This window comes from Leptonychotes weddellii, chromosome 5 (assembly GCF_054177405.1).
Source record: "Leptonychotes weddellii isolate Sample4059 chromosome 5, ASM5417740v2, whole genome shotgun sequence".
Lineage (NCBI taxonomy): Eukaryota > Metazoa > Chordata > Mammalia > Carnivora > Phocidae > Leptonychotes > Leptonychotes weddellii.
Window position 1 is genome coordinate 67,116,736 of NC_138373.1, and position 13,903 is coordinate 67,130,638.

Genomic DNA, 13,903 nt, shown 5'->3' on the forward strand with positions numbered 1-13,903 from the left:
CTATCAATATACACTTTTCCTATATAAATATCAACTGAAAATCACTTTATTCAGAGCTATATATAAAATATGAAACAGATATTAGAAGCAAAGATATATTCCCCCAAGGAATATGTCAATAGGGGAGACATTCTATAGGAGAAACGTGTTTCTTCTGAACCTTTACCACCCTTAGCACAATGATGGGTACATGCCGTGTGCACCATATGTACCTCAGGACGAAGAGTTAGTATATTTGATCATTGACTACAGACCAGGTTGGGGAGCAGGAGAAATCTGAAATCGGCCATGCTGGCTATTCAAAAGAGAAAAAGAACTAAGAACCAACACTCACTGGACCCTGAGTATGAGGGAGGCACACATGTCAGCTCAGTGAATATTCATGAAACCCCAGAGAGGGAGCTATCACCAGTCCCATTTTACAGGTAAAAATACAGACAGCATAAACAACTTGGTTAAGAGCCACACAGCCAGTCAGTGGTGAAATCTAGAATCCCAGGCGGGCTTAATGGCAAAGCCTGAGCTCTTTGCTCCGTTCATAGTGCCTCCTCCCAGGTCAGAAGCACACTCAACCCCCAGGCGCTGCCATTCTCTCAACGTCTCGTTTTATTTTTGAAAATACTACCCTGTGCTTCTGAAATCACTCATCTACATCGTATAAGTTGTCAACTGGCCTTCTTCCCTCTGGATCTCATCCCAAGGCCTGGATTCTACAGCGCGTGGTGCTCCTATGGAAGCACTAGATCTCAAGTGGGCTACTTGATTTACATGGAGCGGTCCCAGGTTTGTCCAGCTCGCCTTCCTGCCTCTCTGAGCACCTCCAAGTCAAGGTTAATCCCCAACATAGACCATGTACACCAAACCCTCTGCCTACCCCCTTATTCAAAATCATCAACCCAAGAGGAGTAGACTGTCACCATTTATTCATCCCACAACTATTTCTTAGCTGCCAGCCTTGGGCTAAGTACTGGGGATACTGCAGCGGAGAGAAGATAAGGTCCTCAACCTCGCCCAGCTACTGGGGTGACAGAAAATCATACAAATAAATACATAATTACAGACTGTTTTAAGTTCTATAAGAGACAAGAACAAGAGAAAAGGGCAATATAGGGCAAGATAAAAGGTTATAACAGGAAAGAGGATTTAGAATAGGAGCTTAGGGAAGACTTGTCAGATGAAGTGACATTTAATGAGACCTGAATAGAAGGATAAGAAAGAGAAAGCCAAATTAAGAGTGAGCGCCTCTGGGTTGTCGGCCTCCTCCCTGTAACCACCACGACCTGCCACCTCCCAAACCCCCGCCTCCACCAGCCTATCTCCAAGTTGGCACTGTGAGAACCCAGCCTCTCAAGGCAGGGGTGGGAGGACACCTTGAACTTCCACACACAGAGGTTTCCCAGTTGAGTGTGCGGAAGCCTGTCACCTGGTTTCACCCAGCCCTTTAAAGGAGCCCAAGTGCATGACCTTCCAGGATGGTTGGTGGCCAAAGAAAGGGAAGGGATGAGGACAGATACGTTGTGGAAAATGACCCTGGTTTCGCAAATCCTGCAGGACACGTGGCCAAGACCCCCATACTCTGGGAAGGTACGGGTGTTCTCTGGTGTGTGTGTAGAAAGTTTTAAATATGCATTCGGAGAGAAATGTAACTCGTCTGGTTCTGATTCATTCATAACTCATCAAATTTGTTTTGCAAGCACTGTTTGATGTCCAAGAAACTGCCAAGCCTCCCCAACCCCAGACCCCCTTTTGAAGTGGTGGGTGTGCAGACGTCACATGCCCGCCTGGGCACCGAAGAACAGAGCCTGGGGCTCTGCTCCCTGAGATTTGGTAAGAAGCAGACCTGCTGTGAAGACCTTCCAGTCACAACACCCCACGCGACCCCCTCAGGCTCTGTTTAGCAATCTCTCTGGTGTGAAAATGTATCCAGAACACATGAGTGAAAGGCCCACGGGTGTGCAGGGAGAAGAGGAGTGGAGGGGGATGATAATCAATGTTTATTTCATTTGTTTGCTGACTGACAATGGAATGTGTCAGCAGCCAGGTGAACAAAAAAAAGTGTCCTCCTCCTCTAGAAAACTGCCCTAAAAACAGAGGAAGGGACAGGCTTGGTTGGTTCTGTGTCGAATGGACCTTCTCCACCGGGAGCAGCCTGTTCCCGAGGAGGTGGTCAGAGGTGAGGGGAGGTACTCCTGGTTGTCATCATACCTGGGTGCGGACTTAAGTGGGGGTGAAAGCCAAGGGTTCTAAACACCCTGCAATGGGTGAGACTGCCCCTCACAAAGAATGGTGTCAGCCTCAACGCCCCCAGCACTGAACGAGGGTTACCGGAAGGGGAAGAAGATGAGGCAGTAACCACGGCACACAGTGGCACTGGGGAAGGACAGCTCAGAAACAGGACTATAGACACAAGACCCTACGCCACCTTCTTGGTACTAGCATGTTGCTTCTCTGACCTGATGGTCTGAAGAGTTCGGAGGCATGTCCCTTCAAGGGAAAGACTACATATGTGTCACTTTAAACAGCACTCAGTGTGGGGGCACCTGGGTGGCTCAGTCATTAAGCGACTGCCTTCGGCTCAGGTCAAGATGCCAGTGTCCTGGGATTGAGCCCCGCATCAGGCTCCCTGTTCGGAGGGGAGCCTGCTTCTCCCTCTCCCACTCCCCCTGCTTGTGTTCCCTCTCTTGCTGTGTCTCTCTCTGTCAAATAAATAAATAAATAAATAAAAATCTTAAAAAAAAAACCAGCACTCAGTGTGGAAATCAAGTCACTTGCTAAATACACCAAGGTAGATACTCCAGGGTAAATATGCTAACTACTCCTTTCATGGGATCCCCATGATGAATCTTATCTGCATAGAAAAAGAAAAACAAACCCAAAACTTTTATAGTACAAATAGGCTTGCTAGCCTTCTATGATGGGGCACTTAGATTTCCAGATACAAGGCATCTATTTATGGAGAAGAGAAGTCTACCTTGGATAGCGGGCCATCTATGGGGCCTGGAGCATTCTCAGGGCCTATGGCCTGTTATCCATGAGCCTCACCTCACCCTCTGCTTACAGAGAAGAAGACAACAGAGCTTGTACTTTACTCACAAAACATTTTTAGATCAAATGAAGGGTCTAAGGATGGTGTCAGGCAGGATGCTTTTCCCAAGTGAAGCAAGGTCCCTTTCTCTTCTCTGCTGTGGCTGCTGAGAAGGTTGCGCCTTCCAGGACGAAGAAGGCAGACGAGACACTGGTGTGATTCTGAGAGACCAAGAAGAGAACTGAAGTTCTCCTGCCCCCAAAATAATTCTCATGCCTATTAATAAATGCTTGAAATGTCTTTAAATGATTCAAGAGAAGACTTAAAATATGAAATATCTAATATTCATGCTGGGCTATAAATGACTGCTATCTAGTTCTTTAGTTCTTGGGCAAGTTTTAACAGGGAGAAAAGCTTAAAAGTGCACAATAGCACTGATTATCTGGAAGGAAAGGGGACCAAGCATCGTGAAAGTAGAAAAAAAGACACGAAATGAGACGTGAGGTATCACAGGCATGCTCAGGTAACCTAGCTATTGGACACTGGGCACGTTCCTCGCAGCATGAGCCTCAGTTTCCCTATTTGTAAAATGGAAAGACTGAGCTGCATGTTCTTAAAGGCCTTCCGACTCTAAAATCCTGTCAGTCAACCCAATGATCAAAAGCAGGGCCTCCACATTGTCCAGCTCAGGCAAGAAGAAGCAGAGGCCCAAGGTCAGCAATGAATCATTTCTCTAATCATTATAACTTAAAGAGGAAAAAAAACCACTTATTTTTGCACAGGACAAAAGATTCAAAAAATGTCAATGGTCAGTATGGGTTTTCCTCAGTTGCCGCTAAGGCGCTCGGTCTTTCTGAGGGAGCTAAGGCCGCGCTGGGGTGAGGCCCTCACTTCACCCGCAGACCAGCAGCGTGCCCACGCCATGGCCTCCTTCTCGGAGCTCGCCTCCATCTACTTGGCCCTCATCCTGCACAGCGATGAGATGACAGTCTCAGAGGATAAGATCTATGCCCTCATTAAAGCAGCAGGTAGAAGTGTTGAACCCTTGTGGCTGGGCTTGTCTACAGAGGCCCTGGCCAGTGTCAACATCGGGAGCCTCATCTGCGAGGTAGGGGCTGGGGGCCCTGTTCCAGCAGCTGCTGCTACACCAGCAGGAGGTCCCACTCCCCCCACCATGGCTGCCCCAGCTGAGGAGAAGGAGCTGGAAGCAAAGGAAGAAGAATCTGAAGAGTCTGATGATGACATGGGCTTTGGTCTTTTTGACTAACCGTCTTCTGTAACACAGTTAATAAAAAGCTGAACTCTTGGGGCGCCTGGGTGACTCAGTTGGTTAAGTGGCTGACTCTTGATTTCTGCTCAGGTCATGATCTCAGTGTCGTGGGATCGAGCCCTGCATCCTCATTGGGCTCCATGCTTAGTGGGGAGTCTGCTTATCCCTCCACCCCTCTCCTTGCTCGTGCTCTCTCTAAAATAAATAAATAAACCTTAAAAAAAAAAAAAAAAGCTGAACTCTTAAAATAAATAAATAGGTGGACAGTATTCTCTGAGTCCAGGAAGACAGATGATGAAACTGGCATCACTGGCTGCCCAAAAGACATCACTCCTTCTCCCTGGCTGGAAAGGCCCAGATTCTGTTTGGTTGTGACACTCCTCTCTCAGTGATGGAGGTAAGTCCTAATTCATCTCAACTGGTCAAGACAATCCCACTCCTTGCTAAAGGGACATTTGACCAACTCCTGGCCAATGAGACATGGCAGAGTCTGCTGGACACTTCTGGGAAAAGCTTCCTCGCTCTTAAGAGACACTCAGGGGAGAGATGCCTCCAGTCCCCTGGACGTTGCTGCTTCTGCCTGGGATGTCTGAAATGGCTACAGCCATCTTACGATGTCAGGGGAGCTCTCTGAGGACAGAGCTGCCACACTGAAGACGACAGAGCAGGAAGGATCAGGAGGATCCATGCATCAAAGTTCCTCAGGAGATGGTGGGCATGATGTGATAATAGAACAACCTGGAGCCACTTGGCGAAGGTCAAAAGGAACAAACTCACAGCAAGTATCAGGAGAAACGCCTTTATGCGGCCAATACCTAACTTACAAGAGCTAAAATATTTGCTTCAGGGGAAGTTTAGAAAAGAGTTTTGGATGATGGCCTATAATATATGCTTAAGAACAATTAAGAGGACATCAAAATGCATCCCTCACCTTGAAAACTAAGAATCACAGAAAATAAATATGCTGCTCTGCATGTCACCTCTTGATGGCCTTGTCAAAATGAATGCCAGCCATGGCAGCCAGGACAACAGTGCTTATGGGGCAGGTTCTCTGTCCTTTTCCCTTCATTCTGGGATCCCTTGTGTAACCTTTGCACCCACCCCCCACCTCTGACTGCCCTACCCTCATGCAGCCGAAGAGCTGCAGAGTAGAAAATGAAGAGTTTCTATCAAAAATGCTGTAGGAATTTACCTTTTCTATCAACTTCGTTTCGATATCTGTTTCTTAAAACTGAAGTCTTCCCAATTTGGTAATGGAGAAACTCAGTGATGCTGAGAGCACCCCTAGCTCACGTGCAGGGTCTACAGTATCTGGAGTTGTAAGGGATCTTGAAACGGTCAGTCATCTTCATGTCTCAGTAGCCTCGGAGGGGAGGCCTCTGGTTCAATGGAGAGCAGTACACCTCAGCAGCCTCCTCAGAAGCCACTTCCCTGGTGGGGGAGGCAGAGGTGGGGACAGGGCCATGTCGGGAGGAAGACAGGCAGGCAGCTCCCCAGCTGCCTTTAAAGATGCTTTTGGCTGAACTGCCAAATCGGAGTGTTTTGTCCTAAAGGGCGAAGGCACAAACACGAGCACCTTCCTTCCTGAGGGTGCCCTCCCCTCCTGCCTCAGCCGTCTGCGCACGCATATGCAGCATTGAAAGTAACTCTCCATGCCCTGGTCAGCACTCCAGTTTCAAGGCCATCTCACCCTCTGGGGCAGGCAAACCACATAATGACAGAAGATCATTTCCATACAAGGGCCTTCCGGTAGTAAAAATTCATTTAGGAGGAAATAAATTTGAATTGAATTTACTAAACCCAAAAAAATGTAAATCAGGGGAACATTCCTAATGAAACTGCAGCTTGGTTTGAAGTTATCTTAAAGTTGCATTTCAAGATACAGGTTCGTTTCTGCACTGAACTGATTCACTGCATAGAAGCCCAGGTTCTACTAAAGGGTCCTCGGAATGTCAGATTTTGAAATTAATAAAAATTCATTTCACTTTGGTGCTTCTGGTCAAAAATTAATCATCCTCCAGTTTGCTCCTATTCAGTCACTGATTTAAATGTAGGAGAAAACTTCACTTATCTGAATGTTTTTGGAGGAAGAGAAAGGAAGAAAGTCTTGTCTAAACTGATGGGAAAAAATCCGAATGGCTGACTTTTGAAGAAAATGGTTCTAGTACTTGTAGAATTGAACATATAATAAGCTAAGATTTAAATGAACACTAATAAGTAAAATTGAGTTAGTCACTGAAAAATTACAATCCATAATAGACTCTTATTACATAATAATGAATTACATTATATCACTGAGTCTTAATTTTTTAAATCAATGGGAAACACAGTCTGTGTCAGAATTCCTGGGGTACAATTTGAATTTAAGTTACACAGCATTCAGGATTTAATTGGGCATTTCCAATGGTCAGTGAGTAGCTTTAGTAAATGCAAGATGCAGGGAAGCAGGAGAGGGAGACAGGGAGAAGGAGGGGGAGAGTAGGAAAGAGGGGGAGAGGGACAGGGAGGGAGGACAGATGAGGAGGAGGGAGGGGGAGAGTGGAAGGGAGGGGAAAGTGGGGTGGGAAGGGGAGGAAAGGGAGGGAGACAGGCAGAGAGAGGGGATCTACTCAGGAAAGAATAAATAATTCTTAAATTGGGAATCTCAATTTACAAGTCTTGGTAGAGAAAATCAGCCAAGAGAGTGGAGGGATTTAAATTTCCTAAGGGCATAGTGTACCCAGTCTGGGCTGTAGTGGGACCTTACTGCAGTCTCCTTGTTCTGACCACTTTAGCTCCCATCTTAGAAGAACAGGGTGGTGCCCCTGGAGGACGGGGTGCTTCGGGCTAGCCTGTGCCTGGTAGAAAGCCAGATGTACTGGTGGGCATGGGACTGCTGACCTGGAAAGGACCAGAAGCTGTTTTGTGGAGCAGGCCCAGCCCATCCATTCTGAACCAGAAGGCAGGCTGCCAACAGGTTCTGTCCTGCTCAAAACTACAGAAGCTCTAGTGTCTTCCCTGCCTGCTACCCACCCTTGTTCCTATCAGCTCTGGACCTGCTGGTCTACGGGATATTTAGAAGACCCTGGAAGAAATGCTCACTGGAGACGGCAAGAGCTACACATACAAGAACCCTCAACTGTACCGCTCTCCTTGCTGCTTCCCCGGACAAGGCCAGAGAGCTCCAGGAACCTCTCACTCCTTCCTAACTCCCCTCTTATCAGAGTAAAGATTAATCGGACATCCTGCTTTTACACTTCAGTGTAAATGTGTTTATATTCTGGCTGGGACTGCTGACGGCCTTCCAAAAGTGGTTCAAGACAGAGGGAGTCTGCAACTGCAATTCTATACTCCTCATTTGCAGAAATACTATTTTCCATTATGATTCATGGTAATAGGGAGTGTTTCAGCTGTGTTATGGGTTAAGCAGGCCAGCCTGGAAACCTAAATGCCATTTACAATTTTCTACGTTTAAAACACCAACCTAACAATGAATAAAAGAGCAGTTCAAAAATTGGGGACCTTCTAGAAATTGTTTTTGGGTGAAAAACTCAACATCTCTTACCAATGGGACTCAATGCAGGCTTTCCCTACATCTAAGCTAGGAAATCTTGACTATCCTTTATCACAGTTTATCACCTGGATTCATTAATTCCTACTAAGAATGTGGTTAACTGTAGAGTGAGCTGGCAAATCACAGGTCTTCGGGGTAGATGGACAAGAGGAGCTTCCTGAAACAACAGGAGGGCTCCGGACTCCTTGTCCCAACTATACTGCATTCAGTCAGTCTGGCAGATGAGCTGTCAGAAGAGAGGCTGAAAGAGTCTTACAAGTTCCATATTCCAAAAGAAAGCCCTGGTCTACCACAGCCTGCTCTTGAAGACACAAGTACACCTGGGGGCCCACCCGATCTAAATTCTCTGGAAGCTTGGGCCATATGGCCTCAGAGGTCTCTGTCTTCCAAGGGCTGGGAGCCCACTGACATAAAATGAAGGGGTAAGCTGCTGGGGACCCCTCCTGACCTGTCACACAAGTTTCTGAGTTTGGAGCTGAGAGGAGGACCCTTACCACTTTGACATTCACTATCTCTAGCAGGCTTGAAATGCAGGGTAGAGAATTAGATGTATAATCTTGTGGCTCCCTAAGAACCATGTCCCTGTTCAGTTTTGGATGCTAGCCCATCCACCCCCACCCTTATCCTCATCTCTACCCCCGTTTCCTATAGTAATGGTTTCCTATTTTTGGCACTAACACCTTTCATTTTGTCCAAGACTAGAAAACGCTTTGATAGAAGGCAATTTTTTTCTTGTGACAACAATGTTTCCCAAAGGAAGCTGGCTCTGAAATGACAGAGAGGTCAAATCTCAGACATATGTAGCTGCTAACAGTCTTAAGCACATCTAATCCAATCCCATCTTTACCGCAGGAGAAACCGAGGCCCAGAGGGGCAGCAACAGAGGCACAGCCACAATCCCAAGCACTGTGCTCCCTCCTGTCCTGTGGGAAACCATGACTTAGTTCTGAGTCCTGGATCCACGGAGAGGGTCTCACCCCGGCTCCGCTCACCAGCCATGGGATCAGGGCAGGCTTAAGGACCGCCCCCGCCAGGCTTTGAGGTATGCACACCCACTCCCCTTGAGTTGCTGTCTGGACTACGTAACAAAGGTGTGTACAACACAGAGCACAGTGCCAGGCACGTGAGGACTATTACTGTTATCCCCGCTATCATTATCAGTGATTTAAAAACACACGCACACATCTCTTCTTCCATTAAGGGAAGGGTATTTGGTTCATTTACAAGACATTAGAACATATTCTCTATCTTGGTAACTTGAAACTTTTCTACCAGATCCCATCATAGCAAAAAAAGACATCCTAGTCAGTCTTTGCTCTTGGGAGTAAAGTGTCCCCAAGTGTCCTCACAGGACCTTTGTTTGGAAAGTGCTCCTACTTTCCCCAGGGGTGGACTTTTTCAGATATCCCAGTGTAGGATACAGGGTAGAACCTGATGAGCCTGAGGGCAAGAAAGCCAGGGACACCTCCCAGGGGTGTTCGATGGCAGGGTCAGGACCCAGGGAGCAAGTACACCTGCATGGGAAAATGCGAGAGGGTCAGAGGGGGCATAAGTGTTCCCGGGCAAAAAAGCTTATCAAATAGATGAGGCCCCAAACTCCTCCAGTCACTGAAACATGGCATTCATAGTGGGAAAGAAAATAAGAATATCACAGAGCAGGAAAGGGGAAGGGGAAAAAAAACAGGCAAAAAAGCCCAAAAAGGGGCAAAGTGTGTCAATGAAAAACATTTATTAGGAAATCTCCAAGAGAAGGGACTGTCCGCAGACAGAATGGGAGAAACAAAGCTTACCAGCACATATGAAAAATGACTGAGGAATTCCAGTTGCCTGAAAGTTCAACACAAGTAAACAGTGTGATGTGGAAGGAGGGGGGGGAGGACAAAGAGGAGGGAGAGAAGATGGGAGGTGGAGGAGGGAGGGGGAGGACAAGGAGGAGGGAGAGGGGGAGGAGGAGAGAGGGAGAGGACAAGGAGGAGGGAGAGGAAGATGAGGAGGGATGGAAGCAGAGGGGAGAAGGGAGTGGGAGGAGGAAGGCAGCATGTAATCTCAGGCTACACTGATGGAAATGAGCTGCCCTTAAAAGGAAGCAAGGGCCTCTTATCCCTGGGGCCAGGTAGAGCTGGGGAATTGTGGGTCAAAGGCAAACAGCAGAGCTCGGATGAGTGGCCAGGACAGGGGGAGAGGGTGCAGTGAAGCGGATGGTTAGCCTAAGGGAAGATGACCAAGAGGCACAGGGCTGCAGGCTTTGATATCAACAAGGATGTCCTGAGGAAGAGAGAATACGTTTTTTCCCCTCCAGATGGCAAAATGAAGTGCAGCAGGTAGAAAATAAAGGAAGGCCACTCTAAGAAAGACCTTTCTCGCCATTACAGATATCCCCCAAATGGATTTCCATCCCCAGAGGTGTCGGGCAGAGAGGCTGGATGGCCCAAAGACTTGTCAAGGCCGGGGCAGGAGAAGGCCCCCTGTTGGGTGGGCCCGGGGCACCCCAGAGCTCTGGGAGACTGCGGACATGGCAGGCCCAACACGGTCAACCGCCCAGCTGGCCCGCGGCTCTCTTCCTCTACCTCTTAAAGAGAAGCGAAGGTGCAGAGCTCTCAGAAGCAGCGGCCTGCGGGAGGAATACACGGGCCCCCGGAGCGTCCAGCTTGGTCAGCCACTCACGCAAACCAGCTCCCAGGGTAACAAGTTTCCATGGGTCTTGCCGGCAGGGCCGGTATGCGGCAGCGCGCCTGGGAGGGGACGGCGATGTGCCACCCCCCCTGCAGGTGTGGTGTCCTAGAGCCATGACCCCTCTTCTCCTGCAGGTGCTCTGCAAATTTAAAACTACTTGGAGCCACATCGTGAATCTTAGTAAAAAGATTTCTGCTGAAACAGACAGCTACTTAACAAGGTTCTCCTCCCATTTATATCTAATGTGCTAAGTTCTGACTTCTGAATGCAGAGGATAAAGGCCCATCTCCTTGGATAAAAGCACAGCATGAAGCTATCTGGCCCCACTCCCCCACTGCAGCTCCACCTCTCGCTCCTCGCCATAACACACTCTCCCCCTGAGATGCCGCGTCACTGACCACACAGCACTGTGCCTTTTAATACCCTGGGACTCTGAGGGCGGGCGGGAGAGGACAGGACAGCTGTGTTTTAATTAAGGATCTACTATGTACCAGGCGCTGCACGACACATTTTCATCTATTATCTTATCTCTCTCAACAACCTTGCAATTGTGGCAACAGTCCCATTTGACCCTTAGTGAAATTGTATATAAAAGAAAGAAAAAGTTACTTAAAACAAAAATTGGCCCCATCTGCTTCTGCATTCAAAGCAATGGGGAAATGAATCTCTCTACCACCCCTCTTCCCTCGTCCAAGGAGGTGGGGTGAGACCCCCCTTCGAGGGTCCATCATGTGGGAAGGTACAGCCATGGATATGGCCCACTGTGTGGGAAGGCACGTAAGTAGATGCACAGAAGAAGGCTCTGGGCTGAGTTTAGAGGTAGGGACTAGATAGAGCTGAACTGCTCTGCATAATAAAAATGGGGAGAGTGAGTTCAAGCAGTTTGGGGGCAGTAAAGGGGGAGAAGTAGAAAGGACAAGAAATATATTAAAACCCTAAGGCCTGGGCAGGCAAAAATGTCTGGAGGGCTTTTTAAGCACAGAAATTTCAAACATTCAATATTCATATTACAATGATGTGAACTCCCTTGAGCTTCCCAAAACCTGAGTACAGGCTGATATACTCACAAAAACCTTGTGTGAGACTGGAGAGAGAGAGAGAGAGAGAGAGAGAGAGTGTGTGTGTGTGTGTCTGTAAATCAAAGGGGAACAGGTCCACATCAGGATTTGTCCAAAGCAGAGAGAAGGACACAGAGCAATAGCATTGACCCTTGGAGCCAGTGGGGGCTGGGCAAGGAAGTCCCTAGGTAATGGCCAAAATCTGGGAGAGGGCATGGGATGAAGGGCTGAAGCTGACACCTGGGACACACAGAGACTGGGCTCAAGGTCACATCATTGCTAGTTGTGGGACGATAGATAGATAAATCCAGCTCTATCTGAAGACACATCCAACTTACTTCCAATTCCTTTCCCTGAAATACTCTTCTCACACCCCTGCTCCCTCCCAGCACCCAGCACTCAACATCTTCACCAGGCAAACCCTACACACCCTCAATACTCACCTCTCATCGAGCTGCTCTGACTTCCCAGGGTGGGCAAGTTGTTCCTTGTATTGAATATGCCACTAATGTTCACCAAACCCATTTCTCCTCCACGGGAGGACAGAACGAGACCCTATTTCCCAGAATTGCATTCGAGCCAAAGGAACCTGCAGGAAATGATGAGCACCACCTCTAGGCCTGGACCTTAAAACTTTGGGTGCAACCCTCCAACCCAGAGGAAAATTTCCAGGCCCAAGGGGATGGCACAGCCTCGAAACAGAAGAACCCTGGGTACCTCAATGTCCCCTGTCACCACCCTGCCAATCTTAGTTGGACTGTGATGTAAGCCACTTTGTCCTGTTAAGCCACCAAGGGTTGGGGGGTATTCATTACAGCAGACTGGCCATTCTGACGAATGTACTCTTTCTCAAGGCTGCCATGAAACTCCTTCATCTCTCTTCATCTCTCATCAGAGCTCTGGGAGACTGCGGACATGGCAGGCCCAACACGGTCAACCACCCAGCTGGCCCGCGGCTCTCTTCCTCTTGCGGACCAGGTTATATTTCAATTTTCCACAAAAACATCTGCTTTCCCACTCGGCTGACCTCCTCAAGGAAAGGAACTATATTATTCTCATTCTATGTTTTTCACACCTAGGACACAGAGTTTATGTATGTCCTCACTAAGTGTATACTGAGGAAGGAAACATTAACAATAGATCCCAGCTGAGCCCAATATCCAGCTGGGTCTGTACTACCCTGAATATTTTTAATTAAAAAAACACCAGCCCAGCCCTAGGACCAGCGAAGCCCTGGATGAAGGAAAGAGAAGGGCCTTTCCTTCATGGCCAGGATCTGGAAGCTGAGTGCTGAAGAAAATTTCTCGTCTTCTGCTAGGTTCCCATTGTGCAGGCATACCTTGAAATGACAAAAACCTTACCCTCGGAGAGTGCGGGCTGGCAGGAATGTTTCACTGTGCTCCATCCTACAGTATTTTGAAATCTTTTGTTTAAATCGATTGGCAATGTTTAAACACACCATTTCGCACAGAAGTACAATATTACTAATTAGGCAATAAGGAGTAAGACGGTGTCATTTTATGGTAATGCATCAGGCACAAAAAAACCCTCCCTCTTTCAAATAAATCCGAGATTTTACATAATCTCATTTTTAGTGTAGAAAGGGGATTCCGTTCCATTAACAAAGAGCAGGTTCTGGTTGGATGTGCTGTTCGCTTAATAGAGAAACGCTGGGCATGACCCCAAAGATGCTTCTCCCAGGTTTTGCAAGTACCTGTGCCCAAACTTGAAGAGCTGGCTCTCACCTTGATCAGATGCAGCCACCTCCAGGACCTCCTTTGTTCTCCTGTATCAGTGATCTCGAGGGACCTATATTTTCTTTTCCTGCAGTAAATCACTTCATGTCTTTTTGCGAGGGTTTTTTTTTTCCTTCTTTAAATATCACTAGTTATCAGAGCTCTTAATGAGTATGTCATGTTAATGGGGCTTGTCACAATTTCATGATACTTTTAGTTTTTCTTACATCAGGTAAATCACTGTGGTTGAGGATAGCCAAATGTTCCTTCCTTTCCCTCTCCCCTACAGGCTTCCACTCAACTTGCTGATAGAGCTTTCCAGTTGGTAAGTGGCGCTTGGGAAGCTAGACCTTGCACCCTCCTCCTAGGCAGCATAGCCAGAGCCCAGGCTCAGTCCCGACCTAGGAAGCCATGGTGTCCCCACACGGCAGAGTGTGTTCCTGTTTCCACAGACCAGACCCTTCCTGCATGTCTGGGTGAACCAGGCCCCTCGGCCTGGAGGGTTTTCTCCAGCCTTCTTCTCTTGGTATAAATTCAGCTCTTGTCACCCAAGTCAGTTCCTCACTCTGCTCCTCTGGGGCACAATAT

General features: G+C 47.8%; 1 protein-coding gene and 1 pseudogene across 22 annotated transcripts in view; one reads left to right on the forward strand and one right to left on the reverse strand.

Annotated features, from left to right (window-relative positions):
- CACNA1C (calcium voltage-gated channel subunit alpha1 C) overlaps positions 1–13,903 on the reverse strand; it is a 632,951-nt gene that overhangs the window by 489,310 nt on the left and 129,738 nt on the right. The window lies entirely within an intron of this gene.
- Positions 3,948–4,551, forward strand: LOC102741818 (large ribosomal subunit protein P1 pseudogene; annotated as a pseudogene).